This window comes from Lactuca virosa, chromosome 9, assembly GCF_052849685.1.
Source record: "Lactuca virosa cultivar CGN04683 chromosome 9, Lactuca_virosa_CGN04683_v6, whole genome shotgun sequence".
Taxonomy (NCBI): Eukaryota; Viridiplantae; Streptophyta; class Magnoliopsida; order Asterales; family Asteraceae; genus Lactuca; species Lactuca virosa.
In genome coordinates this window covers 196,092,403-196,113,277 of record NC_136434.1, presented here as the reverse complement: position 1 = coordinate 196,113,277, position 20,875 = coordinate 196,092,403, and the positions used below count along the sequence as shown (strand labels likewise).

Here is a 20,875-nt window from a genome sequence, read left to right as displayed (position 1 = left end):
TGCAACGATCCTTTCGTGATATCACAGCGCCAAAGTCACCTAGACTTTGCCAATGAAATTACAAAGTGCTCTATCAGAGATTGTTTACAAGACAATTCCATAGTCATGAAGTCTCACATTGAAAGTACATTCCTTTGAACATCCTTCTTGCATAGAAGTTTCTAATCTAGACATAGATCCTTAACGTCCAACTCCCAATAAGGAAACATTTCCATATTTGTCATATGACAACTCATTCTAAAATAGAATCTTATCTATTCATAATAATGCCAATATGGTACATCTATGACTATACTTCCAATTGTCCGCAAGCGACCAATCCTTGGAGAACCTTGGATTGTCCTTGACAGTTGTTTAATTATTTTAGTCAAATCCGGTTCTATTCCCTTTTTCCCTCTAAATGCCCTAGGCATTTGGAAAATTTTAGAACAGTTGAATATTACAGCATATGTAATCGATCCTATACCTGAAGCGTGTGGGATACGATTCATAATGAAAAACTTGATCCTTTGTCAGTTTCTTGCTATAATATTGCCATAATATTTCTAGTTGCCGTGTTCTCAAAATTCGAACTATGAAGACGGATGACGTAATCATAATCGAACTTTGAGAATGCAATTAATATATCCTTGACTAAATTCAACTAAAATTTCTCGATCTAAGCTTTTAGATTGGAAACGAAGTATAACATTCTCTCCCTTAATTATAGCAAAAACAACTTTTCAACCCCTGCAACTTTGCAAAGTAAAACTTTTGTTTTTCTATAATTAATATTGCCAACCTGCAACACTTAAAATAATAATCATGCTCTCACTATCATGATGATTATATCCATTCCAACATAACATTTATGCTCCCACTAGCTTTGACACGTATTCAGAAAATAGTTGGACTTCTAAAAGACAATACTTATTGACTTCCAAAGTTCATATTTCCAATACGATGTGCTTCGATAAGCCTTTATCTAAGCTTCTCAAACTCACACACCTTTCCTTAGACAGCTCACATGTATCTCTAAACTAATTCATAACTTATATTACTAAGTCCCAAATGTTCATACTTATCACCAAATGTCACAATTCGAACTATGAAGAGGGATGTCGTAATCATAATCGAATTTGAGAATGCAATTTACATAATCGCTATCTACTTAAAATCTGTCTTAGTGAAAGCGTTTCCTCACAATCATTTTCATGAAGGAGAGAAACCTTATGACACTTAGATTTTATGGTGCATGTGTTTTTATCCATGTGAATTTGTCATAACCATAATCATAAGATAATGTTTGTGATAAATCCAAACTCTTATGGACAGAACTTGTTCATACTTGATTCTTTTCCATCAAGGGTTCCACCATTGCTTCCAAGTTATTTAGCAGCTCACCTATGCCAGTCAATGTACTTTCATTGAACAAGGTGCTTGCCTTATGCAGTCTATTGAGAACTCGTAGAACTTATATGAATAATCAACTCAACTAGATTGGCACAGAAGCAAGAATACGTCAACACGATAGGTTACAATCCTCAATTCGTGTGCTAGTGTTTAACAGGTTTACTTCTTGATTTGTTCTTGAAACTTTTCAAGATCTTTAGACTCCCACTGACCTCTTGACATATTAGATTCTCTTATCAAGAAACATTTCTTGACAAAAAACAAATATCCAGGAGTTAGTGTGTGTCTATATCAAGACAAAACCTACACGCAATTCGGTACTAGTTGGTCTTTGTCTTATTCAAGACATCACAACTTACCAAAATATGCAAGTGTAAGAACATTCCTACTTAAGATTATGTCACTCAAGTCACAATCTTGGATTATGACTCTAAGACTTGATTTTGGAATGAAGTACGATACATCTTATTGACTTAACGACTACAACAATTCCCGATTCCTCTTCTTAGCCAAACTAGTGCACTAAGGTGTCCTTAGAGGATGAATTGTAATATGGTTCTTACGCTTACCAAGACGATCATAAAACACGATACAAAAGTACTCTCCCTTCTTCTTAGATTGGAGAAATGTTTTATCTTTCTGCCTTTATTGATTCTGCTTATTCGTTCTGCCATTCATTGAAACTTTTCAATGATTCAGAATTACACTTAATCTTGTAAGTATAACCACATTTACTGGACCTTTAGTAAATAATGATGAATAATGTTATTATTATTTATGGTGGACTTGACTAGTGCACAACATTGTGTACCAGTTCCTTTAGTCCTTCACTTGACTCACATACTTATGTGAACAAGGAATTAGTCTTAATTACTTAAGTACCAAGATTTCCATACATCATACCATACAAGTTGTATGATTCCAAGTTTCTGTCCAATTGAAACTTAGGCGATGGGAATCTTTCCTTACTTAGAAAATTATGACACTACCATAAATAACATAACTAAGAATCATATCCATTTCAACATTGCTAATAATAGAAATACACAAACATCAATTTTTCATACATGTCATTGCAAGGATAAATAAATAAAACAAAATCAAAATTTATTTTATTGCGGAAAAATTTGTCCTTACAACGCAACTCAATTGAAAAACTATGCTATTACATTTCTTAGCAATCTATCCTAACTCTAAAGTAGCAGCTCAAAAATCCGATCTTCGAATCCATGCAATCGAAATCCATTTCTTCACGATCAGATTCAGTACGCTTCTTCCTTTAAGCTTCCTTTCTTTTCTTTGATTCAACAAAACATCAAAAATGTAATCTTATCACATAATGTATCAAGAATCAAAATAGGAACTTATAGAGTTAGTTAATGGATTTTACCTGAAGAAAAGCCATACGTCTTGACTCTCCCATCTCTTAGATCTCTCAGGTAGACAGGGAAGCTTCATCTCCAATGCCCCTTCTCTTGGCAATAAAAGCAAATTGACTCTCTTGGAACAGCACACAGAACTACCTCAGATTTTGCATTTATCTTATGATCAAACTTTTCAACCATGGCATGCCTTTTGTTTCCATTTCCTATGTCCATGGAGGTTGGGAAGGCAGATCCACCAAATAACTTTGCTTCTCTAGTGCGCCAAATCATTGCTGATTTAGTAGCAACAAGAAAATAGGTGAGATCGACGAGGGTCATGTCGTGGTTTATCATATAGTACTCTCTTACAAACTCACTATATGAGTCAGGAAGAGACTGAAGAACCCAATCAACAACTAGCTTCTCACAGACAACGACTCCCAACATTCATAACCTACCAATGTGTGACTTCATCTCTAAGACGTGTGCACACATTGACTTTCCTTCTTCATGTTTATTTGCCAAAAGGGCTTGAGTGAGCTTGAACTTTTCAAGCCTGTGAACTTGTGGGTTAGGGAGAACAATAGGAGGAGGTGGAGGAAGTGAAGCATGATCTCGTGTCCCTTGATCGAATCATGGAATATCATCTTCATGTGGAAAGATTGTTCCAAGGGATTTGGGAAGATCATAGTTTTCATACTTTGACATCTACAAAACGGGAGAGAATTCAAGTTAGTTGATTGATTGAGTCCTTAATAAAACACCCAAATGAGATATTAAGGCTAGGACCCAAAACAATATTCTACAACTTATAAGAGGGATGCCGAAAATCCAAATTACAGAACATTTGAAGGTAAGTGAATCACGATTCACTAATTTTCCACCATGAAAAACGAAAGAGATTAAGTTTTAAATGTATTGAAAACTCCTAGATCCTTTGAGATTCATTGAACTTTTCAATGGCATGTTTAAATCTCGATATGCCCCTCATTTTGTGACTGGGATGCCGAGGATCACAAAACAGGGTGTGAATAACCGTGCAAATATGCATGGTGCCCCCAATGTTAGAGTCACCTAATCGATGTGCCGGTTAACCACACACGCTCCATCGATATATGACAAACATCGAGTCACCCTTTGCCACCTTTGCTTAGAGCCCATTTAGTGTGCCGATTAACCACACATGCTCCACTAACGTCTTAGCAAGGGTACAAAGTGTAATTTCATGGAATTGCATCAAATTCACTTTTGCCTAAAGTAACTAAGATTGGGAATTTTGTAAAGATTTAGTTACTTTATAATTCATTATACTTTTAATGGAAAGGGTTTGCCCTATCCTACCCGTTCGGATAACGACCCTCCACCATTCAAGGAAGCGGTGGGTGAGAGTGGACACCCATTAAACGACCATTTTATAGGCCATAACCTTATACCCCCCTTATAGATCGGCTTCGTGATTGAGGCCTACTAACGGTAAGACTAGCATTTAAGTTATACATATATAATATTATACTTTTAATGTTATATATAGTATAAGGGTATATTTTACATTTTTAAAATACTATGTGGTCTACTTTAATAAATTACACTTTTAATTTAATTAAATATAAACCATGTCACTATGGATTTTTTTACTTTCTTTTTAATTATACACTTAATTAATTTAATAAAACCATAAGGGTGTAATTTGAACTTTTCAAAACTTAGGGTTTTAGAATTTAACATTTTTAAAATTAAACTTTTAATTAAAATTTAAATTCCAAAACTTGAGGGCAAGTTTTGAAACTTTTCAAAACTATCTAGATCAAATCACAAATAATTAAAATTAATCAAATAATTGGTAATTATCTAAATTTGACCTAATTCAATTTCTTACTAGATAATTCAAAAAAAAATTACAAATAATTAATATTTATCTTATAAAACAAGTAATTATCTTAATTTTTGACAATTATCTTCTATTTTAGTAACGATAGTCACCAAATATAGATAAAATTCGGATTTTATTGATGAAAAACGTTTTTGGTAATTATCCTTCAGCAAAAATTGCAAAAATCCCGATTTTCCCTCTCGCCGAGTCACCATATGGACTCGCCGAGTTAATCCTACTCGACGAGTCCACATTGGGACTCGACGAGTTTGTCAGGCAGATGGCCAAGAACTCGACTTTGCAATCAAGAATGAAACACTAAGCATCAATACAATAGAAACCAATCAAGTCTCTGATACCACTGATGGGTTTTATACACAAGAACATCCTATGTGCTCATACAAACCCTAATGCTTGGATCTAGGTTTCTCTATTCTACATGCAATTCATCCAAGACTCAAGAACCCTAATCTAGCATATAAATTTCGAACTAATCAAATAAGAATAGATCTAGATGATTACCTCTTGTAGAATGGCTTGAATATCTTCTATCTTCTTTCTTTGGAGCTTAGAGTCACAAGTGTCACTCCTCTAATGGTTTACAAACACCAAGAGCAAGAGAATGACTTATGAGAAGGAGGAGGAGCACCAAAAACGACCTAGGGTTCTTCCAAGGGAGTTCACCACGTTTTTGGGGCCATAGGGGTCTTTATATAGTGAGGCTATTAGGGTTATCAAACAAGGAAACCCTAATTTGACTGCTTAGGCTCCAAGCAGCCCATGGACTCCCTTTAGAACACCCCTTGGACGAATTCCTTATGGGCTTCCCATAGAATTCGTCCAACCTATGTTCCAAGGTGATCCATAGCCCAATTGCAATTATCTTATAATTACAATTCTAGTACCCTAAGTTTAATTAATCTCTTTTAGTCAAAAAAACTAACTATCAAATAATTCTTGACTAATATTAATTAAACAATATGATTTCTCCTTTAATATATTATTCATATAATATATTAATAAATCATAATTAATCCTCTTACTCCATAAATCATCCTATCAAGTTGCTTTGGTGAAGGCAACCCAAAATGACCATGCACAATCGGGTCAAATACTTACCAAATATAGTTACGGGCTTAGACACTAATCCAACAATGTATTCCTTGGATTGTTGGTATTTGCTATGTTGCTATGATGTAGGGATCTGTTATATTTGTATCCTAGTATATAGGATGTTGTTATGATGTAGTGATATGTTAGATCTGTATCATGGTATATAGGATGTCGCTATGTGGTAGTGATCTGTAGATCTGTATGTTAACCTGTACTTGCTGGTTATCATCTAGTGGAGTGCCCTAGGAACTGTATGTGCTCATGTAGGATAGCTTGAGAACTCTTGATCTAAGCTTTCTTGATTGTTCCTTGTTTGGTTATGGCTCTAGAGTAGGATCATCTTTTCAGGTGGCTATCTCACCTCTGGTTACTTATGGTTACGGAATTCATGGAGGTTAGCTGGTAGCGAGACAGCATGCGGTGTGAGGACTAGTAGGCGGTAGTGAGTTGTATGATTGTTGTTTGCCTTTATTATGTGCCTAGTTGATCATTCTTTGTTTATATGTTGACATATGGTAGTAGTGGGTTGAGGCAGTCCTGTTGTGTGTTGTAGGCTAAGATACCCAATGCGGGTCGGCTATAAGCCGTAGGCACGGAGGCTCGAGACGAGCGATTGGGTGAGGCGGTAGACCAACAGACCCTGGGCATTCCAGTCCGATGATTATGGATCGTTATCTTGCTTGTATGCTTATCATATGAGGTATTTTGGGGGAACTCACTAAGCTTTGTGCATACTTAGTTATTTATTGTTTTAGGTATCATCGGTCCTCATGGGAAGGCGAAGGAATGACTATACACATTCATCCACACCAAGGAAGATTCCGCGCTTTAATATTAGTCTGCTTTTCAATAAATGTCTTTGGGAATAAACTATTTTCTTCATAATGGGTTGATAACTAGGAAGCTTTATTTAAATAAAATGAAAATGTTTGGTTGTGAAAATTCGACGTTACATATAAGCATATTTTGGTCCCTTTTGATGGATTTGAGTTGCGGTTTTGACATGGCGTGATTGCATCGCATCTGCTACATGTTTTTATATGTTCAACATTTATAATTCCAGTACTCTAATATATGCTATCGAAACAACTGAATGATAATTTTACAACTGCATGGCACAGTTTCCTTTGATTTTAACATGAAAATTTTGGGTAGATTTATTATGTGTTGTATGTGGTATCTTGGGGAAATCGCTAAACATTATGCTTACTGTTTTTAGTTTAAATGTTTCAGGTACTTCTAATTGCAACAGAAAATGGCACGACGTGATTACATCGTATCTGCTACATGATATTCCACATTTATGACTTTAGTACTCTGATATACGTTATCGAAACAATTGAATGATACTTTTACAATTGAATGGCATTGTTACCTTCGTTTTTAAAATGTAAATTTTGGGTTGAGATTTGGGACGTTACATACATGTACACGTATATGTATATATGTGTGTGTCTTTATATATATATATATATATATATATATATATATATATATATATATATATATATATATATATATATATATATATATATATATATATATATATATATATATATATATATATATATATATATATATATATATATATATATATTATAAGTCCTAAAAAGCTGCTAAATTATAGCTCAATCATATTGAAAATACACTCAAACTAAAATGATAAGTGTATGTGTATGTGTATGTGTATGTGAATGTGAATGTGAATGTAAATTTGTATGTGTGTGTGCATATGTATATGTAAATGTATATGTATGTGTATGTATATGTGTATATATATATATGTATGTGTATATGTATATGTATATGTATATGTATATGTATATGCATATGTATATGTATATGTATATGTATATGTGTATGTACACATGTACGTGTATGTGTATATGTACATGCATGTGTATGTGTATGTGTATATGTATATGTATATGTATATGTATATGTATATGTATATGTATATGTATATATGTGTGTGGGTGTGTGTATATATATATATATATATTGATGATATTGGGTCCATTGGCATGACCCACATAACACAACCTGGCTACCTGGCAGTAGTGATGGCCAACACTATTTGGCTGCAGCATCGTTACTGCCTGGTACAACTACGCAATTGTGCAACTGGCCGGCACTGTTTCAAGCTAGTTAGGCCTTAATTGGTATGTACCAAGGCCTGACGTAATTACTCTTGACCTAATTATCCTCTATAAGTATATCATGTTCTCCTCTATGGAGAGGGGACTTTCCTCAACATTCACCTTGAGACTTCTCCCACCTTGGGAGACTAGCCTCCATTATACCCATACACCTTCCCATCACACCAAGTTGGTTCTCTCCGGCTAGGAAGAACCATCTCATCCCACATATAGATCTAACTTGCTCGTCGAAGCCTGCTCCCGGGGCGGTTCTTACGGCTTGGTTATCTGTTGCATCTAGGAATCTAGTCGGGAACCTACTAATACTGCTTATCTCCGATCCACGATCTACATCCAACACCAAGACCCGATGACTAGATTCCGAGTTTGCATCATTGGCACCATCCGTGGTACTCGAATCTATGAACATGTGGTATATGTATATGTATATGTATATGTATATGTATATACACACATTATAAGTCTTAAAAAGATGCTAAATTTTAGGTCAATCATATTGAAAATACACTCGAAGTAGCACAATAAGTGTAATAGTTTCCTAATAATCCCCCCCCCCCCTTCAAGTTGGAGCATAGGTATTGAAAATGCCTAACTGGTGAATGGGTTGTTAGACTAAAAATGAGGAATATGGGTATAATAAGGTAGTTAAATCACTGTTATGTATACCAAAAGATCGCATAATGAAAGCATGGGTCGAATCTATAGGGACACATATCACCCAATAAATATTTATGAATAATGATAAAAAGTGAAAATGAGATTTTTTTTGTTATTCAAAGTACTAAAAGTAATAGGATGAAAGAAATAAAGACTAGATTTTTAAAAATTAAATTGGGAAACAATTCTGGTTTCATGTTGATACATGATGTGAGTTGATTATGAACTTATGTATGAATTGTTTACTTAATCTAAGTTGGTACTAAGCAACACTAATAATCTCTAATGTTACATTACTTGTCAAATTATCTTAGTCAAAACAAGTTCTTTAATGAAACCTAATTTTACTTATTGTAAAATTGATAATACATATAAGGTGCTTCCATTGTTTAGCCATATATTGTAGTAAGGATGAGTTCCTTTCAATCACATCACCACGGGGATGAGTTCCTTTCAACCATATCACCACCAATGTCATAACCAATGTTGAATGTATTTGTAAGATGTCCTCCTCTATCTTTGCCATAAGATATGCCACTACATCCTCCTCCAACTGACTTGACACTATCATATTACTATTTTGGATATCCAACTAACTCAAATCAATGAGAAACTTAATGTCATGTTTTCTTATAATAACTACATGTGAAATGTGTTCAATCATGTTTCTCCTGATTATGACCTACTTGCGCCTACACAAACATCAAAGCTAAGTACTTCAAGCAAATTATCATCAGTGACAACCTTCGCAATGCCAACTATTTCATCTTGTACACCCAAATACAAAGCCATATCTAGTGAAGGTGTGTGACAGAATATTAGTACATAAAGTAGCATAATATTTTGAACATAAATTGATAAACACATAATAAAATTGTCAATCCTTTAATTATCATGCCTCATCTATTGTCTACTCCCCTCCATATAGTATATAGAACAAGAACAACCAATTGTTGGCTCATGGTTATGCAAATCTTACTAGAAAGCAATGAGTTTAACAAAAGTATTCGAAAATATGCATGAATATGGTTTATTCACATTTGGCAATTGAATATTTAAGTTATTGAAGTGTTGGACCGTTCACCACCCATTGTAACATCCCAAAAATCAAGACCAAAAAATTCATTTTAATTAATTAATAAAACCATAAGTTATCAAAACATTTCATCAAAACATTGTCATCAGAGTTCCATATCAAAAATCAGAGTAAAACATCCCAGGCTAAATATCATGGTGTGTGCGATGCAGTCATCCCGAGCTCTTCCCTCCGCTACCAGAAGTACCTGAAACCAAAACTGAAAACCGTAAGCACGAAGCTTAATGAGTGCCCCAATTTACCACATACCATACACATAACCACATACTAGGCCCCCGCCCGTTGCATCGGGTCTTGCCTGACATCGGACTCGCTTTGGCATCGGGCCCCGCCCGGCATCAGGGCTCACCTGGCATCGAGCCCCGCTCGGTATACAGATTTGCTTCTCATAGGCCTCGCCTGTCTTTGGGTCCTGTCCGCTATACATATACAATCACATAAAATACTAGCACAATAGGCAAACATACTCTACTGTATTCCTGTTCTAAGGCCTCGCCTATCAGTCTGTTTGGACCATCTTAATGGATTAAACCCCTATACTTCAGATCTAAGTCCCAAACTTCATCTGCATGCTGGAAATGATCTCTTAAGGGTAAAGTTTCCAACTTTACCCATTACTAGTCCTTCTTAATGGGTTTAGCTCAAACCCTGGCTCCTTGAGACATAGATTCATTGTCCAAAGACCACAATATTCCAAACTAAAGCACATCCACATAGATCCAGGCCTTAGACATCAGAAGAACATGCAAAGTCTCTGCCTTTCCTTCCACGCATGGCCTTTTGGGGCTAAAAAGGCCATAACAACTCCTTAAAGCTAGGAATGGCAACGGGGCAGGTTCGGGGCGGAGCATGGTTTCCCAAACCCGAACCTGATTTCTAGATATATGCCCGAACCCGACCCGAAACCCGACGGGTTTCTTATCGGGGCGCCCCGTCGGGGCTGAAACTTTCCCCGAACCCGACCCTAAACCCGAAACCCGATAATTACCCGAAAACCCGACCCTATAACCCGAAATATGGCAGAAAAAAAAAGAAGGCAAAAACTATAAATATAGAATGATAAATTAAGACGTTGCATAGGCTTAAAATACCAAATAAGTTCTTAAATCATTTAACCAAATAGAAATTACTAATAGTCTAATATTGTAACATCAACCAACCAACCAAAACACGCAAGTACACAACATGAAAAACTAAGTCATCACAATAATACATTACCACTTAACATTAAAACAAAGTTACAAACTCAAAATCAAACAAAATCATCCAAACTTGTTGTCTCGCTTTCTTTAGTATTTTCCTACAAAATATTAAATAAACTCAAAATCAAACCAAATCATGGAAACTATATAAAATTAATATTTTTAGAAGTGTCGTTTTACCTCTTCCACATCATAATCAAATTCAACAGAACGACAATATGCCTCGGTCTCTTCAGAACAAGTTGCTGTATAAAATTAATATTATTAATATGCAAAAAAGATTCACAATTTCATATAATTAATATAAAATAGTATACTACCTCGAATTTCATTCAACAACAACCTTTGAGCACACATTAAAGCCTCCAATGTCTTTGGATGAAGTCGACTACGATGAGGACTTACTAATCTTCCACTAGTGCTGAAAGCTGATTCCGAGGCAACAGTGGAAACAGGAATAGCTAATATATCTTTAGCTATCCTTTGCAGTGTCGGGTACTTAATCCCATTTGTTTTCCACCATGCCAACAAATCAAGTTCCATATCTTTAGGCAACAATTTCTCCTTCAAGTAGTTATCCAACTCACTCATACCTCCTGATTCATCATCATCTCTAGTAATAGAAGCAGTATCTGATAAGAGCTTTTTGAATCCAACACGATGACCGGAATAGATACTAGAACCAAATGAAGATGAACCGGGAACTGAACCACCATAAACACCAAATGTTTAGTATAAAAATGTTAATAATTTAAGATAATGTTCTATTTATTATATAAACAATAAGAAGAATACAATACCTTCACTCTTCCTTTTTTTTAGATGCATTACTTGACTCGTACTCTTGAAACAAAGTTTTGACAAACCCCTCCAAATTTTGAAATTCAATCTTTGCCTTTTCTTCTCCATAAAGCACAGGCAAAAGTAACTCCACAAACTTTAACTTGTATCGTGAATCTAAAACCGCTGCCATTCCCATTATCCCATTAATTACAGACCAATACTTATTGAACTTAGAAACCATTTGGTCAGCCATCTCCTTAATCTCCTCAATAGGAGATTTTGTCCACTCACGCAAAGAATACCCAATCTCACATATCAAAGGAAAAAAAACATTACCTGTAGGATACTTTGAACCAGAGAACATAACAGTCACCTCATAAAAAAGTTGTAATCTTTCACAAATCTCACTAGCCAACTCCCAATCCTGGTATGTAGGAAAACATGTATACTTCGGGTCTCTTGTCTTTACCCGATCGAAAACCTCTTTGTAGCTTATAGCAACACTCAACATCAAGAATGTAGAGTTCCACCATGTCTTGCAGTCAAGTATCAACTTCTTTGAGTATGGTATTCCCAACTGTTCTGTTGCTGTCATAAAATTTTGCTCCCTCTTTGGTGATGCAGACCAAAATGCAACACTCTCTCTGATTCTGTCAATCTCAAATTTAATGACAGATAAGCCATCTTGGACAATAAGATTGAGAATATGTGCACAACAACGCATATGAAACAAATCACCATTCATCATTAGTGATTTTAGAGGAAGTTTCTCTAATAATATCCTGATAATTGCATCATTTGTGGTGCAATTATCCACAGTAAGAGTTGACACTTTCCTATCAAGATTCCAATCACACAAAGTAGCATAAAGTATGTCGGCAAGAACATCAGATGTATGCGGACAAGGCACGTAAATAAACCTGTTTAAGAATATATAAAAATATATATGTTAATATTAACATATAAATAATAAGTACGTATAAATTGTAGTTAAATAAGTACAATATACCTCATAATTCTGCTTTGCAAGTTCCAGTTTTGATCTACAAAATGTGTTGTGATTGCCATAAACCCTTTTTTTATGATTAGATGTCCACATATCAGTAGTAACTGCAATTCTGCTTTTGTTCTTTGCTAACAAACTCATAGTTTTATCCCTTTCGTAATCATAAATTCTTTTGATGTCGCCCTTGATGGTGTTTCGACAAGGAACCTTAAACAAAGGTTGAAGACCTCCCACAAACTTCCTAAATCCATGATGCTCTACAATTGAAAGCGGATACTCATGCACAATAATCCTTTCAGCCAAATCCTTCCTAGAAGTATCAGCATTAAATGTATAATTTGAAACATGCGTTGTAGTACCATCTACTTTCTTTTTTTCTTGCACCAAGATAGATTGACGAATATCTGTAAAAGGTTTGTGTATACAACGCTTATAATGTGCAAGTAAATGTTTTGTGCCATTCTTGCTATCTGCACCCAACACTTTAGAGCAATATTTACATCTTGCTTTAACTTCACCATTCAATTTAAATTTTATAAAATGTTGCCATGCCAGTGAACGTGTTGCCCTTTTCGAACCAACAACTTCATCTCCATCTTCATCAAAAACTGTATCATTAATATTTGTCCCATCTTGTTGATCCACAGAATCAGTATTTTGCTGATTAGAACCCGAACCTCCCACATCTTGACTACTTGCAGTTGGAGCATGATTTTGACTGGTTGAATTCATATTTCCTGAAAAATAACAACCAATGTAATATCATATTCAACAATTCTAAACAGATTCTAAACATAATAAAGAATGGTTCTTATATAAAAACATAGGGAAAAGTGGAGAGACCAAATTATAATATTTATTATTTTCTTTTAATTTGTTGGTTATTGTTTCTATCATTAGTGATTTAGGTAACTATTATTCATTGTAGAAATATGCATACTAAGTACTAAAGTCTATTTAGTATCAACTTTAAATTTCTAAAGGTTTAAATTTCTAAAGGCTTAAATAGTATCAACAATCAGAAAAGGATCTGTTATCACTTATCAGACAATTCTTTGGCATTTGATATTTGATATTGATATGGATCCAAGTTTTCAGATAAATATATCTTCACTAGAAAAATTGGAAGTACATCTATAAAATTTGGAAACCCTTTATATTTTAGCAAGTATCAGCATCAAAAGAACCATCTTTTCTATATTTCACAAGACGCTATATAACTGAATTTTTGGTTCTAGCCTCTCAAAAAAACTCATTTCCACTATCCTTATATGAGACAAAGACATTATCATTCAAGATTAGGAATGGAAACAGCACATGCTGTGATCGATTAACAGTACATGGAAATAAAGATGAAGACAAAGAAAGATTACGATTTCAAGAATCCAAATTACCACAAACAAGCTGTGATCGATTACCTATGATAAATTTCAAGAAAAAATGAAGAGAAAGAAATATGCGATCGATTACATGTGATTGTTTCCAGTTCTCAGCGTCGATCGAAGAAAAAGAATGGAAATATCGCAGGCGTGGCATCGATCAATTGATTAAAGGGTTGCTTCGTCCGTCCGTCGCTGCTTGTTGGTCGATGGTCGTCGGCTGATCGGCTCATCGCACGTCGCACGTCGCACTATCGAAGGCGGTAGGCTCGTAGTCGTAGCTTGCGATTTGATTTCAATGAATTTGGAAAATGGAAATATGAGATATGTCGGCTGTAACCTATAAGGCATGAACGAGTTTTGTTAGGGTTATTTTTCCAGGGGGTTGAAGTGTAATATTATATACATATATATATATATATATATATATATATATATATATATATATATATATATATATATATATATATATATATTCGGGGCGGGTCGGGTCGGGGCAGACACAACCCAGTCCCTGACCCGAACCCGAAAAAAATACCCGATAAGAACCCGATACCCGGTCCGATACCCGATAATAGTGACCCGACCCGACCCGAAAACTTCGGGAATCGGGTTTCCCTGTCAGGTTCGGGTTTTTTTTTTCCATCCCTACTTAAAGCTTGCATGGGGGTGGGGGGTTCGAATGGCATAAAGTTTGCACCTTTATGCCTTAACTACCCTTTGTGCTTCCAGATCTGAAAGGTTCTTAGCTTGGGACGTCCAAATCCCAAAAGCTATCACTCTTTGGCCAAAAACCCTCAAAAAGGAGAAAAGAAAAGATCTAATGAACTAATGATCAAGTTAGAGACTTGATTACCAGAAAATGATGGAAATGAGATGGTGTTGTTGGATCTACTAGCTTCCTTCTGAATCTATAAGCTTCCTCTCTTCTTCACAAGCTCCAAACACACACTAAACTCTCAAAACAAGCTCACAAGCTCAAGGATGCACTAGGGTTTCGTGGATTAGGGTTTGGGGGCAATGTAGGCTGTAAATGAGGCCAAGGGGTAGAGAATGAGATGTTTAAATAGGGTACATAAGCCCGAAATTAGGGTTTTCCAAACCCGGACCTACTCGTCGAGTTGGTTCCCCAACTCGTCGAGTAGGTTCCCCAACTCGTCGAGTAGGTCACTTAACCCGCGACCCAAAATCCACCTCTACTCGTCGAGTTCCTCCCTGGACTCGACGAGTAGCCTTCTTGAATTAAGGTTTTCTTTCCTTTCTTGGTCTTCTGGATTCCGGGTGCTAGAACTCTCCCCCACTTAAACTAGACTTCATCCTCGAAGTCCGCTACGGCCACCAACTCCGCAATCACTCACAACATTCCTATACGATGCATACTCTGTCTTCTCAGTCAAATCCTCGAAGGATCGCTTCTATGGGCCTCCGGTACGGTCTTCCTGAGCAAAAGCTAATCCTTGGAGGTAAAAACCCTGAGAGCTCTCTAATCACTATCAATTCGGAATACATCTCTCTTACCCAACCGACAGCCCTTCTGGTACTCCCTGTGTACTTAGACTTGACATCCCAAGGGGTTCACCCCTTTACTCTGCGCAGTCCACGGCCTTCCCAAGGCAACTGTACATAATCAACATCATTCCTATCTCTATGAAGGACAGATCCTTTGCTATAACTAAAACTCCAGCCACTCTCAGTGCTGGTCCCTTGGGTGTCACCCACTGAATGCTTCCACTTACTATGTCCAGATGCTAAACGCTCAACTTAGCGTGAAAATTAGATAATCCTTCAAGTAGAAGATTCATCCCTGCAACGGTTAGACTCATACAAGAGCTGCACAAAAGAGTCAAACCCTTTACTTTGAGATTATTTAATCCAGATGTAAGTGACTTAGCACTTCTCGGTTAACTAACTGCTCCACTCCATAATTTTCTTATCACTACCTGTCTGAAGATCCTGTTGTATCTTGTCCGTCTTCCGGATGAACCGGGACCACCCTGGTCCCAACTGGTCTGCCATTATCTGGGTTACCGGACTCCCACCAGTTACCGATACCAAACTCAATCTCTCAGTCGCTCCCAGTGGCTTCCGAAGAAACTTCAGCTTCTAATCCCGCTCTATCTACCTTGCCACTCTATCTCTATAAGTCCTGGGATCCTCGATCCCCTACCCCGACCCTACGGTCTCTACCAAGTCCCACCTGCGCCACTATAAGTACAAGGGCCTCGCCCACGGGTCCCACCCAAACTAGATATCGGAGCGGCTTCTCCCACAGGTCTCACCTTTCTAGGGCTATACAGGCCCACCCCTCCTCGAATCTCAGCTTGCTACCCTATCCTGACTCTTATCATGTTGACTAGGAGATACAGGCCTCGCCCACACTCTGCTATCTAGGAGATACGGGCCCTCACCCACACTCTACTAACTAGAAGATACGGTCCCTCGCCCACACTCCACTAACTAGACTGTTAATGAATGCTACAGCTACCCCGTAGACTTACAACTCTTTTCTTCACCGCCTGACTACTGGTGGGTGCTACGGCTATCCCGTAGTCTTACATCCTAGCTAAACCTGCGTCCTGTCGGAAATTCTCCAGCCTAGTTTCCCAAACCAGCTATATGTTGTCGTGCATACACGGACCCTACATCGGGAAGTTTCCCAAACTTCCAATTCATGCACTCCTCTATCCACATGGTCAATCGGGCTGCTTCCCTACCCAACCGGATGCGAACTCATCCTGTCTCACACTTACTTCTACTCCTGAATACTTGGATGGTTCTCCCCTACTTCGATTCAGCTAACTCCTTACAGCTCACAGCCTTTGAAAGATTTCCCCATCCTTTTCACCTTCCAACGATCGATCTGCTCGCAATCCGACGCTCACACTGCTAGTGATCTAACTGTCCAGTACCAATCAATACCACTCTCGAAATACTAGCGATACATATCCCGAGTTCTAGTCGCGCTTGCTACAGTTACTGCATCCTGATAAACTTCTGTAAAGAAAGGGAAACGACATCTAATTACTATTTTAAAATCCAATGTATACATATGGCATATAAGTCAATATCGATGCAGTACCATAACAATAAAATCATAAGTAAAAGATGATAGGAAAGCAAAAGATACACACCTGCAACATCGGAAGCTGCTTGTGCCTCCTTTGTGGTCAACTGGAAATCCCTGCTCCTCACCGTAGGTGCCTCTGCCCGTCCTTGACGGCTGTCGGTGATCCTCAATGTCATAGGGGCAGGTTCTATCACATGTCTCGTGGTAACCAAACTCGGACACTGGGCCTTCTTGTGGCCCCGCTGATTGCAATGGAAGCAGATCAGTTCTGATCCCTAGGTGGTGGTAGTTGTACAATCTCTGCTAAAATGACCAATCCGGCCGCACTTGAAGCAGCCAGAATCACCACCGCTACCACTCCTGCACGCACCCTCCTGCGTCCTAACACACTTGCCACATTGGCTGCGACTCTGATAGTCCCTCGATCTCGAGTCTGACCCCTTGGGTCTCTTGCCTGAACCTGTGGCTACCTGAATCTCATACAGCTTCCTCTTCCTGAGGTGCTCTAGGTCAATCTCCCTCTCCCTGGCTTGAGCAATCATATCCTCCAGTGTCTTGCAGCTGTACCTACTCACAAACTGCCTAATGTCATCCCTCAGCATCTCGTGATATTGGGCCTTCTTCATCTCCTCGTCCGCCACATACTACGGAACAAGAAGAGCCCTCTCCCTGAACTTGGCGGTAATCTCTGCCACAATCTTAGTCGTCTGTCGGAGGTCCTGAAACTCCCGCGCTAACTGCTGCACCTCAATCACCGGTGCAAACTCGGCCTTGAACCTGACCGAGAAATCATTCCATGTCATCGCGTCCAACGCAACATCATCCCCAATGGAATGTCCAACATCCTCCCACCAATCCCATGCTCTGTCCTATAGAAGACAGGAGGCAAGTCGAACCTTGTCCCCCTCGGGAAATCGGCTCGTACGGAAAGCGTTGGCAACATCGGCCAACCACCTGCTGCTAGCGATGGGGTCCTGAGCCCCATGATAGTCGGGAGCTCCACATGCTCTGAACTCCCTGAACGTCAGTGTGCGCGACCCCATCATGGCCGCTATCTCAGTGCGAAAAGCACTCAGCTTCTCATCCAGAAGCTCTAAAATACCCTCCTTGACCGATCCAAAGATCACAGGAGTCTGATCTAGGATGCTGCGTGTAACCTCAGACGAAATAAACTCCCTCGTCTGCTCATCGATCTGCTCGGATCCAGAGCCTGAGCCTAATCCCTCACCTGAAGTGCCCTTCGGCCTAGGACGTAGAACCACCATACTGAAAATACACCATAACAAACATCAGTATACTCATCAAATCTCGAGGGATCTAACATGCTACAAGTTTCCTAGATTCATATCAACCTTTCCTGATTCGAGTACGGATCCTCTTCTTTCAGTAGTACGGGCCCATACTACCTTCCACATCTATCCGTACTTTCCTCAAGAACTGTCTCGACTCCACCAAGTCCCTTCTACTACTACTGCTGATCTCATGCTAAACTCATCCTAGGCTTGCCCTAGGATAATCACCAACCCACTCTCCGCCATTAGCTGCCTAAGTAGTCCATGCTATCTCCCCCTAAATAGCTCGTAAATACTATTACATATCACTAAGACTAGATAATTCTTCGAATGAGAGGTTCTACCCTAAAACGGTTAGACTCAAACGAGAGCTGGGAAATAAGGCTAAACCTAACCTTCTGAAATTATTTCGTCCTTGCAGTATGTAACTTAACATATTTTTTTACTAGTTAGTAAAAGATAACTAGAACTCCTAAAAGCACAAAGCAAGCAACATTCGAGCATCGAGTACACATAATCAAGCATATCACATTCAGGCCATCACTGACTAATCTGTACTATCATGTGGTTCATAAAGTTGAGATACATATAACTGGCATACAATGCATCCTTCCTACATCCTTATCCCTAAACTAGCATGCAGTTCTCATAAAGCTGATACACATGTAATAGGCACATAAGGCATCCTTCCTAGATCGTTAGTTCTAATCTAGCATGATGTTCTCATAAAGCTGATAATCATATCATAACATAACTTGTATGGGTAATTTGGGAGAACTTACTTGAGCTCGGCTGATTGCATGCACCACACCCTTTTTTCTTTTTCAAAGTTCTTTTCTCTTTTCAAATTCTTTTCTCTTTTCTAGATTCTTTTTATAAAATGATTTCCTTTCGAAAATTTTCATACCAAGTCCTCAGTTTGAGTTCAGAAACGCCCGAGAGTGTGCCCGAATCCCTCAAACCAAGGCTCTGATACTAACTTGTAACATCCCAAAAATCAAGACCAAAAATTTCATTTTAATTAATTAATAAAACCATAAGTTATCAAAACATTTCATCAAAACATTGTCATCAAAGTTTCATATCAAAAATCAGAGTAAAACATCCCAGGCTAAACATCATGGTGTGTGCGATGTAGTTATCCCGAGCTCTTCCCTCCGCTACTGGAAGTACCTGAAACCAAAACTGAAAAATGTAAGCACGAAGCTTAGTGAGTTCCCCAACCTACCACATACCATACACATAACCACATACTAGGCCCCCGCCCACTGCATCGGGTCTTGCCCGGCATCAGACTCGCTCCGGCATCGGGCCCTGCCCGACAGCAGGCCCCGCCGGGCATCGAGCCCTGCTCGGTATACAGATCTGCTTCTCTTAGGCCTCGCCTGTCTCCGGGCCCCGACCGCTATACATATAAAATCACATAACATACTAGCACAATAAGAAAACATACTTTACTGTATTCCTGTTCTAAGGCCTCGCCTAGCATGGGCCCTGCCCCTGTCCTGCTACTGAAGAGTCATGGAACCCGTCCATACTCCTGCTAATGGTGAGATACCGGCCCCCGCCCTCACTCACCTCTTTCCTGTCCCGGGCCCCACCCCTACTATGCTAATAATAAGATAAGAAACCACGTCCGTACTCAGCTAGTGATGAGATACGGGACCTCACCCACACTCACCTCCCTACCAGGCACATACATGTATCACAAAGACAACAAGTATAACTACTATGCAACATATAACATGATGGGTTTTATACAAAAGAACATCCTATGTGCTCCTGCAAACCCTAAAGCTTGGATCTAGGTTTCTTTATTGTACATGCAATTCATCCAAGACTTATAAACCCTAGATCTAGCATACATATTTCGAAATTATCATATAAAATCAGATCTAGATGATTACCTCTTCAAGAATGGCTTGAAACTTCTTCTCTTGGAGCTTAGAGTCACAAATGTCACTCCTCTAATGGCTTACAAACACCACAAGCAAGAAGATGATATTAGAGAGAACGGGAAAGGCACAATTTTGGCTATGAACTCTTCTAGGGTTTCCAGTGGCCGAAAACTGATGCCTTAGGGGTCTATTTATACTTGTGTTGCTAGGGTTTCAGTCAAAACCCTAATAGATAGCGTAGGCCTTAAGCAGTCTAAGGAACCTTCTGGAATAAGGCCTCTATGGCCGAAATTAAGATGGACACATCCTTAATTTCGTCCATGCCTAATCCATAAGGCTCCTCAGCCCAATATTCAACTATCACACAATTGACAGTTTTAGTCCCCTTATTTAATTAATGTCTTTTATCCACAGAATTAATTCTTAATTAATTCTTGTCTAATATTAATTAAACTATATGGTTTCTCCTTTAATATATTATTCTCATAATATATTAATAAACCATAATAACCTCTCTCTTCATAAATCATCCTATCTAGTTGTTTCGGTGAAGGCAACCCAAAAGGACCATGCACAACCGGGTCAAATACTTACCAA

General features: G+C 38.2%; 1 pseudogene; it reads right to left on the bottom strand.

The window, feature by feature from the left end:
* Positions 1-10,903: 10,903 nt before the first annotated feature.
* Positions 10,904-17,264, bottom strand: LOC145140166 (zinc finger BED domain-containing protein RICESLEEPER 2-like; annotated as a pseudogene).
* Between the last annotated feature and the right edge of the window lie 3,611 nt (positions 17,265-20,875).